General features: G+C 39.0%; 1 protein-coding gene and 1 pseudogene across 1 annotated transcript in view; both read left to right on the top strand.

The window, feature by feature from the left end:
- Positions 1–15698, top strand: part of PPM1E (protein phosphatase, Mg2+/Mn2+ dependent 1E) — a 227425-nt gene that overhangs the window by 76656 nt on the left and 135071 nt on the right. The gene's annotated exons all lie outside the window — the stretch shown is intronic.
- Positions 3704–3801, top strand: LOC112610434 (annotated as a pseudogene).

Genomic DNA, 15698 nt, shown 5'->3' with positions numbered 1-15698 from the left:
TTTCTTCACTATCCTGGTCACTCGCTTCTGAATTAACTGTTCTGAAGTATGATACCTAGAATTGAGAGCAATATTCCAGGTAGAATCTAACCAGCACAGACTAGAATAAATTATTATCATTTTCTTTTGAAATATTGTTGTGATAAAAAAATAAATAAACCCAGCACTACTGGTATGTTCTGCAAAGGGAAGAGTTTCTCAATTTTATCTGCTTGAAATTAAAGAAAAAACGTAAAGCTTCTACTACTTCTATATATAGAGAGACATGAAACATACAATGATTTGGTTTCTTTTTTTTTTTATTAGAACAATTCGTGCTCCTTTTTAAAAATAATCTGGAGTGTAGGTTGAGAATTAAGATGTTCTGCATAATAACATAACAGGAATTTTTAAAGTTTAATTTTGAAATTTTTTAGACTCATGTAGAAGTTGCAAAAATAGTACAAAGAGTTCAGATGTACTCTTCACCCAGCTTCCCCCAATGACATCTTATATAACCACAGTATAATTATCAAAATCAGAAAACTGACATTGGTACAATACTATTTATTAACTAAACTACTGACCTTATTTGGATTTCACCAGGTGTTTGTTTGTTTGTTTTTTGAGATGGAGCCTCACTCTGTTACACAGGTTGGAGTGCAGTGGCGTGATCTTAGCTCACTGCACCCTCGCCTCCCAGGACTGCACACTCGCCTCCCAGGTCCAAGTGATTCTCCTTCCTCAGCCATCTGAGTAGCTGGGATCACAGGCATACATCACTACTCCTGGCTATGGCTAATTTTTGTATTTTTTTCTTTTAGTAGAGATGGGGTTTCACCATGTTGGTCAGGCTGGTCTTGAACTCCCAGCCTCAAGTGATTCACCTGCCTCAGCCTCACAAGATTTCACCAGTTATTACATACAATCCTTTAAAAAAAAACGGGAGTTGTATGTAGTTCTACAGGATTTTATCACATATATAAATTCATATGATCATTATCACATTTGGGGTATAGAACTCCAGAAGAAACTCCCATGTGCTAGCCATTTATAGTCACACCCCAATCCTAACCCCTGGCAACCACTGATCTGTTCTCCATCACCATACTTTTGTTACTTTGAGAATGTTATATAAGTGGAATCATCTAGTATGTGACCTTTTGAAACCCAATAGTTTTTCAACAGTTACCTCACCGCCCCCTACAGAAGTCTTTAGTTTCTATTGTTGCCATCTTTATGTTCATGAGTACCCCATGTTTAGCTCCCACTTATAAGTGAGAATATGTGGTATTTGGCTTTCTGTTCTTGCATTAATTCACTTAGGATAATGGCCTCCAGCTGCACCCATGTTGCTGCAAGGGACATGATTTTGTTATTTTTTTATGGCTGGTGTATATGTACCAGATTTTCTTTACCCAGGCCACATTTGATGGGCATCTAGGTTGATTTCATGTCTTTGCTACTGTGAATAGTGCTGCAATGAACATGTGAGTGCATATGTCTTTTTGATAGAACTATTTGTTTTCTTTTGGATAGATACACAGTAATGGGATTCCTGGGTCGAATGGTAGTTCTGTTTTAAGTTCTTTGAGAAATCTTCAAACTGCTCTTCATAGTGGCTAAGCTAATTTGCATTCTCACCAACAGTGTGTAAGTGTTCCCTTTTCTCCACAGCCTTTCCAACATCTGTTGTTTTTTGACTTTTTAATAATAGCCATTCTGGCATCTGACTGATGTGAGATGGCATCTCATTGTGATTTTGATTTGCATTTCTCTGATGATTAGTGATGTGGAGCATTTCTTCATGTTTATTTGCCACTTGTATGTCTTCTTTTGAGAAGTGTCTGTTCATGTCTTTTGCCCATTTGCAAGTGTTTTGTGGTTCTTGTAGAGACATTTCCCCTCCTTGCTTAGATGTCATGATTTTGTTTGTTTTATTTTTATTTTTTGGTGGGAGGGGGGGTATGACTATTGTAAATGGGATTGCATTGTTGACTTGTTTGTCCACTTTTTAATTGGACTTCTTACTTATTTACAGTTGAGGTTAGGGATTTCTTATTTATTCTAGATATAAATTCTTTGTCAAATATATGTGATTTGCAAATATTTTCTCCCAATCTGTGGCTTCTTTTCTCATTTTCTTAATATCTTTCACAGAGGAAAAGTTTTAATTATGATGAAGTCTAATTTATTAACTTTTTCTTTTTGGGTGGTACTTTTGGTGTCATATCTAAGAACATTTTCCCTAAATTTAGGTCACACAGAATTTCTCTTGTTTTTTCCCTAAGAGTCTTATCGTTCAACATTTGATAAAATTATGCATTTGAAGTTTGTTAATTTTGGCATAAATTGTGAGGTTTAGATCAAGGTCCATTTTGTCTCCTACAGGAGACTAGTTGTGCCATCACCACTTGTTAAAAAGACTATCCTTGCTTCATTAAATTGCTTTTATACCTTTGTCAAAAATTAGTTATCTGTACAAATGTGAGTTTATTTTTTACTCTTTTTTGTTCTATTGATCTATGTGTCTATAGTAAGTCTTTAAAAAGCTAATGTGATTACCCTTATTTTATTCTTTTTTTTCAAAATTCTTTTAGCTATTCTAGTTCCTTTGCCTTTCCATATAAATTTTAGAATCAGTTTGTTCATATATAAAAATCTGTTAGAATTTTTATAGGAATTGCATTAAACCAACTGCAGATCAATTTTGAGAGAATTGACGTCTTTGCTCTGTAAAGCCTCCGAATCCATGAGCATGCCGCATCTCTCCAGTTATTTAGGTCGTTAAAACCTTTTTTTGGTCAGACACAGTGACTCATGCCTGTAATCCCAGCACTTTGAGAGGTTGAGGTGGGAGGATCACTTGAGCACAGGAGTTCGAGACCAGCCTCAGCAACATAGTGAGACCTCATCTCTACAACCTCATCTCTACAAAAAATAGAAAAATTCGTCTGCCGTGGTGGTGCGTGCCTGTAGTCCCAGCTACTGGGGAGGCTGAGGCGAGGTGATTGATTGAGTCTAGGAGGTCAAGGGTATAGTAAGCCATGATTGTGCCACATTGAGTCTGGGAGGTCAAGGGTATATAGTAAGCCATGATTGTGCCACATTGAGTCTGAGAGGTCAAGGGTATAGTAAGCCATGATTGTGCCACTGCACTTTAGCCTTGGTGACAGAGCAAGACCCTGTCTCAAATAAAATAAAATGAAATAAAATAAAATAAAATAAAATAAAATAATCAGTATTTTGTAGTTTTTAGCACAAAGATCCTGTGCATGTTTTGTTAGATTTATACCCAAATTTTAACTTTTTTTTTTTAGTGTTATTGTAAATGATCTGGGAAATTGTATTACCTGTGATATTTTTGGACCTTCCCACTATAGCTTTATATTTTATTAAAACATATAGTTTTGACTGAGTGCAGTGGCTCGCACCTGTAATCCCAGCATTTAGGAGGCTGAGGTAGGAGGATCGCTTGAGCCCAGGAGTTCAAGACTAGCCCAGGCAATATAGTGAAACCTCTATCTCTACAAAAAATTTTTAAAAATTAGCTGTGCATGGTGGTGCATGCCTGCAGTCCCAGCTACTCAGGAGGCTGGGCAGGAGGATTGCTTGAGCCCCAGAGTTTGAGGCTGCAGTGAGCTATGATCATGCTACTGCATTCCAGCTGGGTAACAGAACAAGATCCTGTCTCAAACAACAAAACGAAACAAAAACAAATGGGGCGCTCGCTTTAGCAGCACATATACTAAAAATGATACAGAAAAGATTAGCTTGGTTCCTGCACAAGGACGACACTCAAATATTACATATTATAGTTTTAAAAAAAAAGGGGAAACTGAGACTTAGAACAGTGAAGTAATTAATTGCCTAAGGTTACAAAACTGGTAAACAGTAGAGCTGGGATTCAAACCCAGGTGTGGCTTTAGAATCTCTAACATGATGTTAATCACTATACTATGCTGCCTAGAGCAAAACCATCCTGATATACTCTAGCGGCAACTGTTTTTTAAGTTTTGGGTATATATTTTTGCTCAAAAAGTGACAAGACTACTAACTTTATCTTTTATGTTACCCAGATTAAAATTCTTTCAGTAAAAAATGAACTATATAAAATATTAAGATTAATATATTTCATCATCTGCCTTCTTATCTAAGTCAAAGAATTCCCAGGGGGCCTGGTGTGGTGGCTCACACCCGCACTTTGGGAGGCCAAGGTATGAGGATTTAATGAGGCCAGGAGTTCAAGGCCAGCCTGGGCGACAGAGTGAGATCCTGTCTTTACGAAAAGCATTTTTTTTTTCTTTTTTTTCTTTTTTTTCTTTTTTTTTTTTTTTTTTTTTTTTGAGACACGGAGTCTTGCTCTGTTGCCCGCGCTGGAGTGCAGTGGCCGGATCTCAGCTCACTGCAAGCTCCGCCTCCTGGGTTCACGCCATTCTCCTGCCTCAGCCTCCCGAGTAGCTGGGACTACAGGCGCCCGCCACCTCGCCCAGCTAGTTTTTTGTATTTTTTTAGTAGAGACGGGGTTTCACCGTGTTAGCCAGGATGGTCTCGATTTCCTGACCTCGTGATCCTCCCGTCTCGGCCTCCCANCCCAGCACTTTGGGAGGCCGAGACGGGAGGATCACGAGGTCAGGAAATCGAGACCATCCTGGCTAACACGGTGAAACCCCGTCTCTACTAAAAAAATACAAAAAACTAGCTGGGCGAGGTGGCGGGCGCCTGTAGTCCCAGCTAGTTTTTTGTATTTTTTTAGTAGAGACGGGGTTTCACCGTGTTAGCCAGGATGGTCTCGATTTCCTGACCTCGTGATCCTCCCGTCTCGGCCTCCCAAAGTGCTGGGATTACAGGCTTGAGCCACCGTGCCCGGCCACATTTTTTTTTTTCTTAAGACCGAGTCTCACTCTGTCGCCCAGGCTGGGAGTGCAGTGGTACGATCTTGGCTCACTGCAACCTCTGCCTCTCAGGCCCAAGCAATCCTCTTGCCTCAGCCTCCTGAGTAGCTGGGATTACAGGCACACGCCACCACACCTGGCTAATTTGTGTATTTTTAGTAGAGACGGGGTTTCACCATGTTGGTCAGGCTGGTCTTGAGCTCCTGACCTTGAGATCTGCCCGCCTCAGCCTCCTAAAGTGCTGGGATTACAAGGCATGAGCCACCATGCCTGGCCACAAAAAAAATTAAGATCAACTGGGTTTGTTGGTGCATGCCTTTAGTCTTAGCTACTCCAGAGGCTGAGATGGGAGGATCACTTGAGCCCAGGAGTTGGAGGTTATGGTGGGCCATGATGGTCCCACTGCATTCCAGCCTGGGCAACAGAGTAAAACTCTGTCTCTTAAAAAAAATTTTAAAAATAAAAAAAGAATTCCCAAGATATACAACTGTCATAGAATGAGAATAAACACACACACACACACACACACACACACACACATTAAATCTCTCATTATCCCTAATAGTTACAAACTGATTTTATTTCTATTTAAGATTACTCAGAAAAAATGTATTGGACTTTTAATTTATGTTAAGAAATTGTTTTAAAAGGCCATCAGAAATTCTATTAAAATCATGAGGCTTTTTTTTTTTTTTTTAGACAGAGTCTTGCACTGTCACCTTGACTGGAGTGCAGTGGTGCAATCTCTGCTCACTGCAACCTCTGCCTCCCAGGTTCAAGTGATTCTCCTACCTCAGCCTCCTGAGTCGCTGGGATTACAGGTGCCCACCACCTGTAGGTGCCCTGCTAATTTTTTGTATTTTTTAGTAGAGATGGGGTTTCACTGTGTTAGCCAGGATGGTCTCAATCTCCTGACCTCAGGTGATCCACCCGCCTCGGCCTCCCAAAATGCTGGGATTACAGGCGTGAGCCACCGCGACCAGCCCATGAGGCTTTTATAAATTATATATGCTACACATTTGCTAATTTAGACAATGTAGTATGCTGTTTATAGAAGTTGGCAGCATTGGAGAAGTTAGTCTTGACTCTGTCTCATCTCCAGCCAGGGCTCTTAGACTGTCCCAGAGAAGGTGATGATCACTGACAATAACATGTTGATAAATCTTTGAAGCCTTTCAACTAAGAGAGTCCTGTGGAATCTAAACATAGATCTTATACCTGTCACAAAAATTAACTTAAAATGGATCATACACATAAATGTAAAATGCATAACTTATAAGACTTCTAGAAGATAACATAGGAGGAATCTAGTGACCTTGAATTTGGCGATGAGTTTTAGATACAACTCAAATAGCGTGGAGGAAAAACATTGATAAAATTGACTTTAAACTTGTGTTCTGGGAAAGACAGTAAAGGGAGTTAAAAGGTAAGTCACAAACTGGGAGAAAATCTTTACAAAACACTTGTCTGATAAAGGACTAGTATCCAAAATATACAAAAAACACTTAAAATTCAACAATAAGAAAGTGAACAACCCAATTAAAAAATGAGCAAAAGATCTGAACAGATACCTCAATAAAGAAGATGTAGAGACAGCAAATAAATACATAAAAAGATGCTCAACATCATTTGTCTTTAGGGAATTGCAGATTGAAACAATTAGATACCATTTAAGTCTGTTAGAATGGCCAAATTTAAAAACTGAAAAGCTGGTGAGGATGAAATGCCAGTGAGGATGAAAAACAAAAGAAACTCTAATCTTTGCTGCTGGAAATGCAAAATGATACAGCTGCTTTGGAAAACAGTTTGGCAGTGGTTTACAAGAAAGATAAACATATTCTTACCATATGATCTAGCAATTAATCACATTTCTAGGCGCAATAGACATACCCAGTTGAGTTGTAAACTTAAGTCCACACAGAAACCTGCAAAGGAATGTTTACAGCAGCTTTATTCATAACTGCACCCAAACTGGACGCAATAAATTGTCCCTCAATAGGCGAATGGATAACCAAACTATTGTGGTACATTCATACAATGGAATGTTATTAAGTGATCAAAAGAAAGGAGATATTAAACCAGGAACAGACATGGAGAAAACATAGATGCATATTGTTAAGTAATTGAAAAACCTATATACTCTAACAATTCCAATTATATAACATTCTGGAGGAGGAAAATTATGATGGCAGTAAAAAGATCAGTGGTTGTCAGGGGTTGTGGACAGTAGTAAGGGAGGGATGAATAGGTGAAGCAGAGTGGCATTTTAGGGTGGTGAAACTATTCTGTATGCACTGTAATGATGGATACATGATATTATGCATTTGTTAAAGTCTGTAGAACTTTACAGCACAAAAAGTCAACCTCAGTGTGTACAAATTTAACAATAGCTGTCAGAGGTAGGCATGGTGGCTTGTGCCTGCAATCCCAGCTACTTGGGAGGCTGAGGTAAGAAGATCACTTGACGCCAAGAGTGCAAGTCCAGCTTGGGACTTGAGTTCAAGTCCAGCAACATGGCAAGACCTTGTCTCTAAAAAAAGAAAAAAAAATTTTTAAGAAAAAATAATATAATTCAGGAGGTCATGGGATTTGAGAAAGAAAGCAGACTGTGACAAGAGCATCTAACTATATTACAAATATATGAAACGACCTCACCGAAACGGATGGGGAGAAAAGTGCTCCCATAACTTTGAAAATGACTGGAGTCTGTAAAACTAAAGGCTAAAGGAACTGTATAAGAGTACTTACTCAAGTTGATACAATTTTTCTGCATGGGTTTATAGGTTAATAAATGCATTATTGCTATACTTGTACACTAACATTGAACAACTAAGAAAATAGACAGCAGATAGTGGGAGCCAGGTTTCTCACTGTTGAAGTGGAAATTTTACAGATCAACAAGGGAGGAAGCTAGAATGACCCATGGTAATGGATTAGCGTTGAAGATACTACAAGAGCTCATATATAGTTAGATAGTTGCATGTGGAAATTTTTATAGATGGGTATGTGCAGAAGTTAGTATATACATACTATAAAGTTTGAAAGTTTACACCACCACCACCACTTTTGACTCCAATTGTAAGTTTAGGGGTCCCCAAGATCACCCTCAGGTTGAATAATTCCCTAGAAGTACTCACAGAACTCACTGAAAGCTGTTATATTTACAGTTATGGTTTATTACAGTAAAAGGATAATAAAACCAGCCAAGGGGAGAAGAGTACAGGAGAATTCCTCATGTGAAGCTTCCAGTTTCTTCTCCTCGTGGAGTAATAGACAGTGGTAACTTCCCCCAGCAACAATTTGTGACAACACGCTAGAAGTATTACCAACCAGGTAAGATCGTCAAGCCCTGGTGTCCAGAGTTTTTGTTGGGGCTTGGTCACATAGACATGATTGACCACTCACATGGCTGTTTTTTGTTACAGATACCACATGGCTCAAAACCTCCACCATTAATTACATTGTTAGGATAGGCTATCTGGCATGGCCTAAAGCTCCCAGGTTAACAAGGACCCACTTTTCAGTTAGGCATTACAGGGGCTTAGAGAATACACCCCTGGAGCCAAGGGCAAAAGCCAGACCAATTCAGTAGTAACAAGTACACCTAGTGCTCAGATCTTGGTTTCTAATATGATTCTTCAGTAAGAGTAACCAGGACTCCTTGGAGAAATGGCTGATTCCAGGGATGGGGTAGAAAATGTACAAAACCAGCCTGGGCATCTTGTAGTGGCAGAAAGTAAGAAAGTGCTAAAGAAAAAAAAAAAAAAATCACTGTGAGAGGGATATAAAAGAAGCCAAATGAAAGAGCACCCAATGGGAAAATTTAGAAATATTTGAGCAAAATAAATGAATGAATACCATACTATTGTATTATAACCTGAAGTATAACGTAAATATTCATGATTGTGGTGGGTTGCAGCTAATTTGGGCCAGCGTCATTGGTGGTAAAATAATTTGCTGAAACAGCCATGAGTTAAAGAAAGTAAGTGTATTAGAGAGAAAGTATATTGCAAGGAAGCACTGGGCAGCACAGCAGAGAAGAAGCTGCCTGCAAAGAGGCGGGGCTGGAGGAAAGTTTTATAGGATGGAGCTGGAGGGACTACATGTAGAACGAGTTATTTGGGAACAGGATATTGTGCAAACAGGGTGTTTGTAGTTAGCTGTTTCTCAGAACAATTGTTCTCCTCCACCCTGGGGCACCCCCCTTGTTGTTGCTAACTTATCAGGACTCCACAATGAGTTCATACTGATATATAAATAATTGGATACATTAATAAATGGAAGTGAATAGACAAATCTTTCTGTATGGAATAATGCTAATTAAATTATGTAGATACTCCATCCTAAGGACAGGGAGCATAATTCCCCACTTCTTAAGTGTGCACTGTGCATAGTGACTTCCTTCTGAAGAGTCCCTTATGAAAAGTGGGGAATGGGAGGAAAGAAATAACTTGATGGGAGAGACCTGACAAACACACCTTCAAACCAAGTGATTATGGTCAATATAAACAGACATAAATCATGTTGATATCATATATACCCTCAATATGCTATGATGAAAAATGGCACTTTAAAATGGCAATTTATCTCTGTGATCTTTGTCACAAAAGTCTGTAACACCAATCTAACCATGAGATTTTTTTTTTGAGGCAGAGTCTTGCTTTGTCACCCAGACTGGAGTGCAGTTCAGTGGTACAACCTTGACTCACCGCAGCCTCCACCTCCCAGGTTCAAACAATTCTCCTGCCTCAGCCTCCCGAGTAGCTGGGATTACAGGTGAACGCCACTGTAACCAGCTAATTTTTGTGTTTGTTTGTTTGTTGGTTTGTTTTTTGTTTTGAGACAGAGTCTTAACTCTGTTGCCCAGGCTGGAGTGCAGTGGCATGACCTCGGCTTACTGCAGCCTTTGCCTCCTGGGTTCAAGCGATTCTCCTGCCTCAGCCTCCTGAGTAGCTAGAACTACAGATGTGCGCCACCACGCCTGGCTAATTTTTCTATTTTTTAGTAAAGATGGGGTTTCACCATATTGGCCAGGCTGGTCTTGAACTCCTGACCTCATGATCCGCCCTCCTTGGCCTCCCAAAGTGCTGAGATTACAGGCATGAGCGGCCGTGCCTGGCCAATTTTTGTATTTTTAATAGAGACGGGGTTTCCCCATGTTGGGTAGGCTGGTCTCAAACTCCTGACCTTAAGTGATCCACCCACCTTGGCCTCCCAAAGTACTGGGACTACAGCCGTGAGCCACCATGTCCGGCCTGAGAAAAATAAATTCTAATAGAGGGCCATCCTACAGTATACCTGACCAGAACTCTTTAAAACTGTCAAGATCCTCAAAAAGAGAGTCTGAGAAACAGTCACAGCTAAGAGATAACTAAGGAGACACGACAAGTAAATGTAATATAGTGGCATCCTGAATGGGATATTGGAACAGAAAAAGGACGTTAAGTAAAAACTAAGGAAATCAAACTATGGACCAGTTAATAATAACTTTTCAGTATTCATTCATTAATTGTAATGAGTGAGCCATACTAATGTAAGCTGTTAATAATAGGGGAAAATGGAAAATGTGTGTGTATGTTGGGGGGTATATGAAAATGCTATACTATCTGCTCAATTTGTAAATCAAAAACCCATTTGCCAGGCGCAGTGGCTCATGCCTGTAATCCCAGCACTTTGGGAAGCCAAGGCAGGTGGATCACTTGAGGTCAAAAGTTTGAGACCAGCCTGATCAACATGGTGAAACCCCGTCTCTATTGAAAATACAAAATTAGCCAGGTTTGGTGGTGCATGCCTGTAATCCTAGCTACTCCGGAGTCTGAGGCAGAAGAATCTCTTGACTCTTGGGGGTGGAGGTTGCAGCGAGCCGAGATCTCACCATTGCACTCCAGCCTGGGCAACAAGAGCAAAAACTCTGTCTCAAAAAACCAAAAACGAAACAAAACAAAAAACTGTTTAGAATGTTTTGATTTTAAAAATAATTATAATTTTAAAAACTGTAGAACAGGCCAAGTGCAGTGACTCCCGCCTGTAATCCTAGCACTTTGGGAGGCCGAGGCAGGCGGATCACAAGGTCAGAAGATCGAGACCATCCTGGCTACACGGTGAAACTGTCTACTAAAAACACAGAAAAAATTAGTTGGGCATGGTGGCAGGCGCCTGTAGTCCCAGGATGGAGAATGGCGTGAACCTGGGAGGTGGAGAACCTGGGAGGCGTGAACCTGGGAGGCAGGAGAATGGCGTGAACCTGGCAGGCGGAGCTTGCAGTGAGCTGCGATTGCGCCATTGCTCTCCAGCCTGGGCGACAGAGCGAGACTCCCTCTCAAAATAAATAAATAAATAAATAAATAAAATTTAAAATAAAAACCTAACTGGGCTTGGTGGTGCACATCTGTAGTCCCAGCTATACTCGGAAGGCTGAGGCAGGAGAATTGCTTGAACCGGGGAGGTAGAGGTTGCAGTGAGCCGAGATCGCACCACTTAGCCTGGGCGACAGAGAGAGACCCTGTCTAAAAAATAAAAATAAAACTGTAGAATAAGTTTGGGCACAGTGGCTCACACCTGTAATCCTAGCACTTTGGGAGGCCGAGGCAAGCGGATTGCTTGAGCCCACGAATCTGAGACAAACCTGGGCAACATGGTGAAACCCTGTGTCTAAAAAAATAATAAAAATGTGTATATATATAATATATATGTGTGTATATATATAATATATATATATGCATAATTTAGCTGGGCGTGGTGGTGTGTGCCTAGAGTCCCAGCTGCTCAGGAGGTTGAGATGGGAGGATCAACTGAGCCCTGAAGGTTGAGGATGCACTGAGCCATGATCATGCCAGTGCACTCCAGCCTGGGCACAGACCTAGACTCTGTCTCAAAAAAAAAAAAAAAAGAAAAAAAAAATTGTGAAACAATGGTGATTGTAGGGGAAATGACGTATGAAAAAGTGATTTGTCATAAATGGGATCCCCTAAGCATACAATGTAAACAAATATCTGACCTTCAAAGGAGGGTACAGAGTATGCTTTGCAAGTCTTTAGGCAGAGCATTATAATTTTGTCACATACCTTTCTATACGTCATATAGAGTTAAATACAGAGATATATTATTTTGGGAATTAAGTTCTTAAGAATTATAATACTATTTTTTGAGAAATGTATTTCAACTGTCATTTTACTGAAGGACTGGAGGTCCTGGGATATTAGAGAATTTCACTTATTACAAAGATTAAAAGCAAACATGATAAATATTTACAAATATATTGAATTATTATCTGAATTTATTGTGAAGATTTTCTAATATGATGAGTTGATTTTAAAAGTTACCAAGGATTTCTGGTATAAAAAATACAATAGCTAATTGTAATTTATATTTAAAATGGGTGTGAAAGTGAATAATAAAGGTAACAGTAAAAGGAAGAAAATAAAATTATAATGAAGAAGAGAACATAATGCTTACAGATTAAAAATGATATAAAGGGATAACTTTTCAGAAGAGATTAAAAACTATCTAGAATAATATAATATACATTGTGTGACTGCTGGATTTTATGAGTACATTCTTTAGCCTCTTATTTAGTTTGTAAAGAAATAGTGACTGTTTCCCTCATTAATGGCAAGTGTAAATAGCCGAGGTGGGCGTTCAAAGACAATTTACCACCTCCCTACATGGGGCTTTGGAAGGTTGTCACTAAACTAATTATTTCCATGAAAATGTGTTAATGGAATTTCACGGTTGAGTCTTACTTCTACCTAGAGTCTTTTGTAGAGGCAATATATTTTATAAAACTGCGTGGAGAAAGATATAAGCAATCAATCTTTAGAGTAGTAGACTTTTGTAAAAACATGATTGCTATTGTATTTGTACCCTAATAAGAAATCTAGCAGTCTTCTAGCAAAGAACATCACAAGAGCTTACAGAAAATTTGTTTTGAACTAAGAGACTAAAGAGACATAGAGATCAAATTTTTAAAGTTAAAATATTTCTATCGATAACCTTTTATTCAAGTATTATTGAGTGTTATTTTCATTAGATAATGGCACTGGCTTCTCATATATATTGCATATAGTATTGCAGTCTAGGAATTGCAGTCACTTTCCTCCATTAGAGTAAGCTCTACCTGTGTCTGAATGCCCAGTCTTAACAGTGTTGCTAATCACTTATGCGAAATGTGTGACCAAGTCTACATTTGCTGGAAATTTCTGACATTGTAAATATTTGGATATATTGCTGTAATCATCAATTAGTATTTTCAGGAAGGAACCAGGGGTAACATATAGCAACCTAGCAAGTGGATTTACTTTTACAGATTCATTCCTCTATAATTCTGTTCATGGTTCATGGATTTTTGTTTTTTTTTCAGTTTCTTTTATTGTGGTAAAATATACATAACAAAATGTTCTGTCTTACCCATTTTTAAGTATACAATTTAAGTATACAAGTATTAAGGTATTAAGTACATTAATATTATTGTACAACTATCACCACCATTCATCTCCAGAACTCTTTTCATTTTGCAAAACTGAAACTTTCTATCCATTAAACAGTAACTTCTCATTCCTTTCTCCTCCTAACCCCTGGCAACCATCATTCTGCTTTTTGACTCTATGATTTTGACTACAATAAATAACTAATTTAAGTGGAATTATACAGTATTTATCTTTTTGTGACCAGTTTATTTCAGTTAACATGATGTCCTCATCAAGGTTCACTCATATTGTGGCATATATTAGAATTTATTTATTTTTGTTTGTTTGTTTGTTTTTGAGACAGAGTCTCGCTCTGTTGCTAGGGTGGAATGCAGTGGCGCGATCTTGGCTCACTGCAAGCTCCTCCTCCCAGGTTCACGCGATTCTCCTAGCTCAGCCTCCCGAGTAACTGGGACTACAGGTGTGCGCTATCACACCTAGCTAACGTTTGTAATTTTAGTAGAGATGGGGTTTCTCCGTGTTGGCCAGGCTGGTCTCGAACTCCTGACCTCAGGTGATCTGCCGACCTTGGCCTCCCAAAGTGTTGGTATTACAGGCGTGAGCCACCGTGCCCGGCCAAAATTTATTTCCTTTTTAAGGCTGAATAATATTCTGTTGTATATATGTACCACATTTTGCTTATCCATTCATCAGTCAATTGATACCTGGGTTGTTTCCATGTTTTAGCTACTGTGAATAATGCTACTATGATAACAAATGTTATGATTATAAATGTATAAGTATCTCTTTGGGACCCAATTCTTTTGAGTGTATACCCATAGAATTGCTGGGTCATTTGCTAATTCTATTTTTAACTCTTTGAGGAAACTGTTTCCACAGTGGCTGTACTATTTTACATTTTCTTTTCTTTTTTCTATTATTATAATTTAAGTTCTAGGGTACATGTGCACAGCATGCAGGTTTGTTACTTATGTATACATGTGCCATGTTGGTGTGCTGCACCCGTTAACTTGTCATTTACATTAGGTATATCTCCTAATGCTATCCCTCCCACCTCCCCCCACCCTATGACAGGCCCTGGTGTATGATGTTCCCCAACCTGTGTCCAAGTGTTTTCACTGTTCAGTTCCCACCTATGAGTGAGAATATGCAGTGTTTGGTTTTCTGTCCTTGTGATAGTTTCCTCAGAATGATGTTTCCAGCTTCATCCATGTCCCTATAAAGGACATGAACTCATCCTTTTTTATGACTGCATAGTTTCCATGGTATATATGTGCCACATTTTCTTAATCCGGTCTATATCATTGATGGACATTTGGGTTGGTTCCACGTCTTTGCTGTTGTGAATAGTCCCGCAGTAAACATACATGTGCATGTGCCTTTATAGCAGCATGATTTATAATCCTTTGGGTATATGCCCAGTAATGGGATTGCTGGGTCAAATGGTATTTCTAGTTCTAGATCCTTGAGGAATTGGCACACAGTCTTCCATGATGGTTGAACTAGTTTACAGTCCCACCAGCAGTGTAAAAGCGTTCCTATTTCTCCACATCGTCTCCAGCACCTGTAGTTTCCTGACTTTTTAATGATCGCCATTCTAACTGGTGTGAGATGGTATCTCATTGTGGTTTTGCTTTGCATTTCTCTGATGGCCAGTGATGATGAGCGTTTTTTCATGTGTCTGTTGGCTGCATAAATGTCTTCTTTTGAAAAGTGTCTGTTCATATCCTTCGCCCACTTTTTGATGGGGTTTGATTTTTTTCTTGTAAATTTGTTTCAGTTCTTTGTAGATTCTGGATATTAGCCCTTTGTCAGATGGGTAGATTATAAAAATTTTCTCCCATTCTGTAGGTTGCCTATTCACTCTGGTGGTAGTTTCTTTTGCTGTGCAAAGCTCTTTAGTTTAATTAGATCCCATTTGTCTATTTTGGCTTTTGTTGCCATTGCTTTTGGTGTTTTAGTCATGAAGTCCTTGCCCATGCCTATGGCCTGAATGGTATTGCCTAGATTTTCTTCTAGGCTTTTTATGGTTTTAGGTCTAACATTTAAGCCTTTAATCCATCTTGAATTAATTTTTGTATAAGGTGTAAGGAAGGGATCCGGTTTCAGCTTTCTACATATGGCTAGCCAATTTTCCCAGCACCATTTATTAAATAGGGAATCCTTTCCCCATTTCTTGTTTTTGTCAGATTTGTCAAAGATCAGATGGTTGTAGATGTGTGGTATTATTTCCGAGGGCTCTATTCTGTTCCATTGGTCTATATCTCTGTTTCGGTACCAATACCATGCTATTTTGGTTACTGTAGCCTTGTAGTATAGTTTGAAGTCAGGTAGCGTGATGCCTCCAGCTTTGTTCTTTTTTTTTTTTTTTTTTTTTTTTTTTTTTTTTTTTTTGTGT

The sequence above is a fragment of the Theropithecus gelada genome, chromosome 16, assembly GCF_003255815.1.
Source record: "Theropithecus gelada isolate Dixy chromosome 16, Tgel_1.0, whole genome shotgun sequence".
NCBI lineage: Eukaryota > Metazoa > Chordata > Mammalia > Primates > Cercopithecidae > Theropithecus > Theropithecus gelada.
The sequence above is the reverse complement of the archived record's forward strand: the minus strand, read 5'-3'. Positions and strand labels throughout refer to the sequence as shown.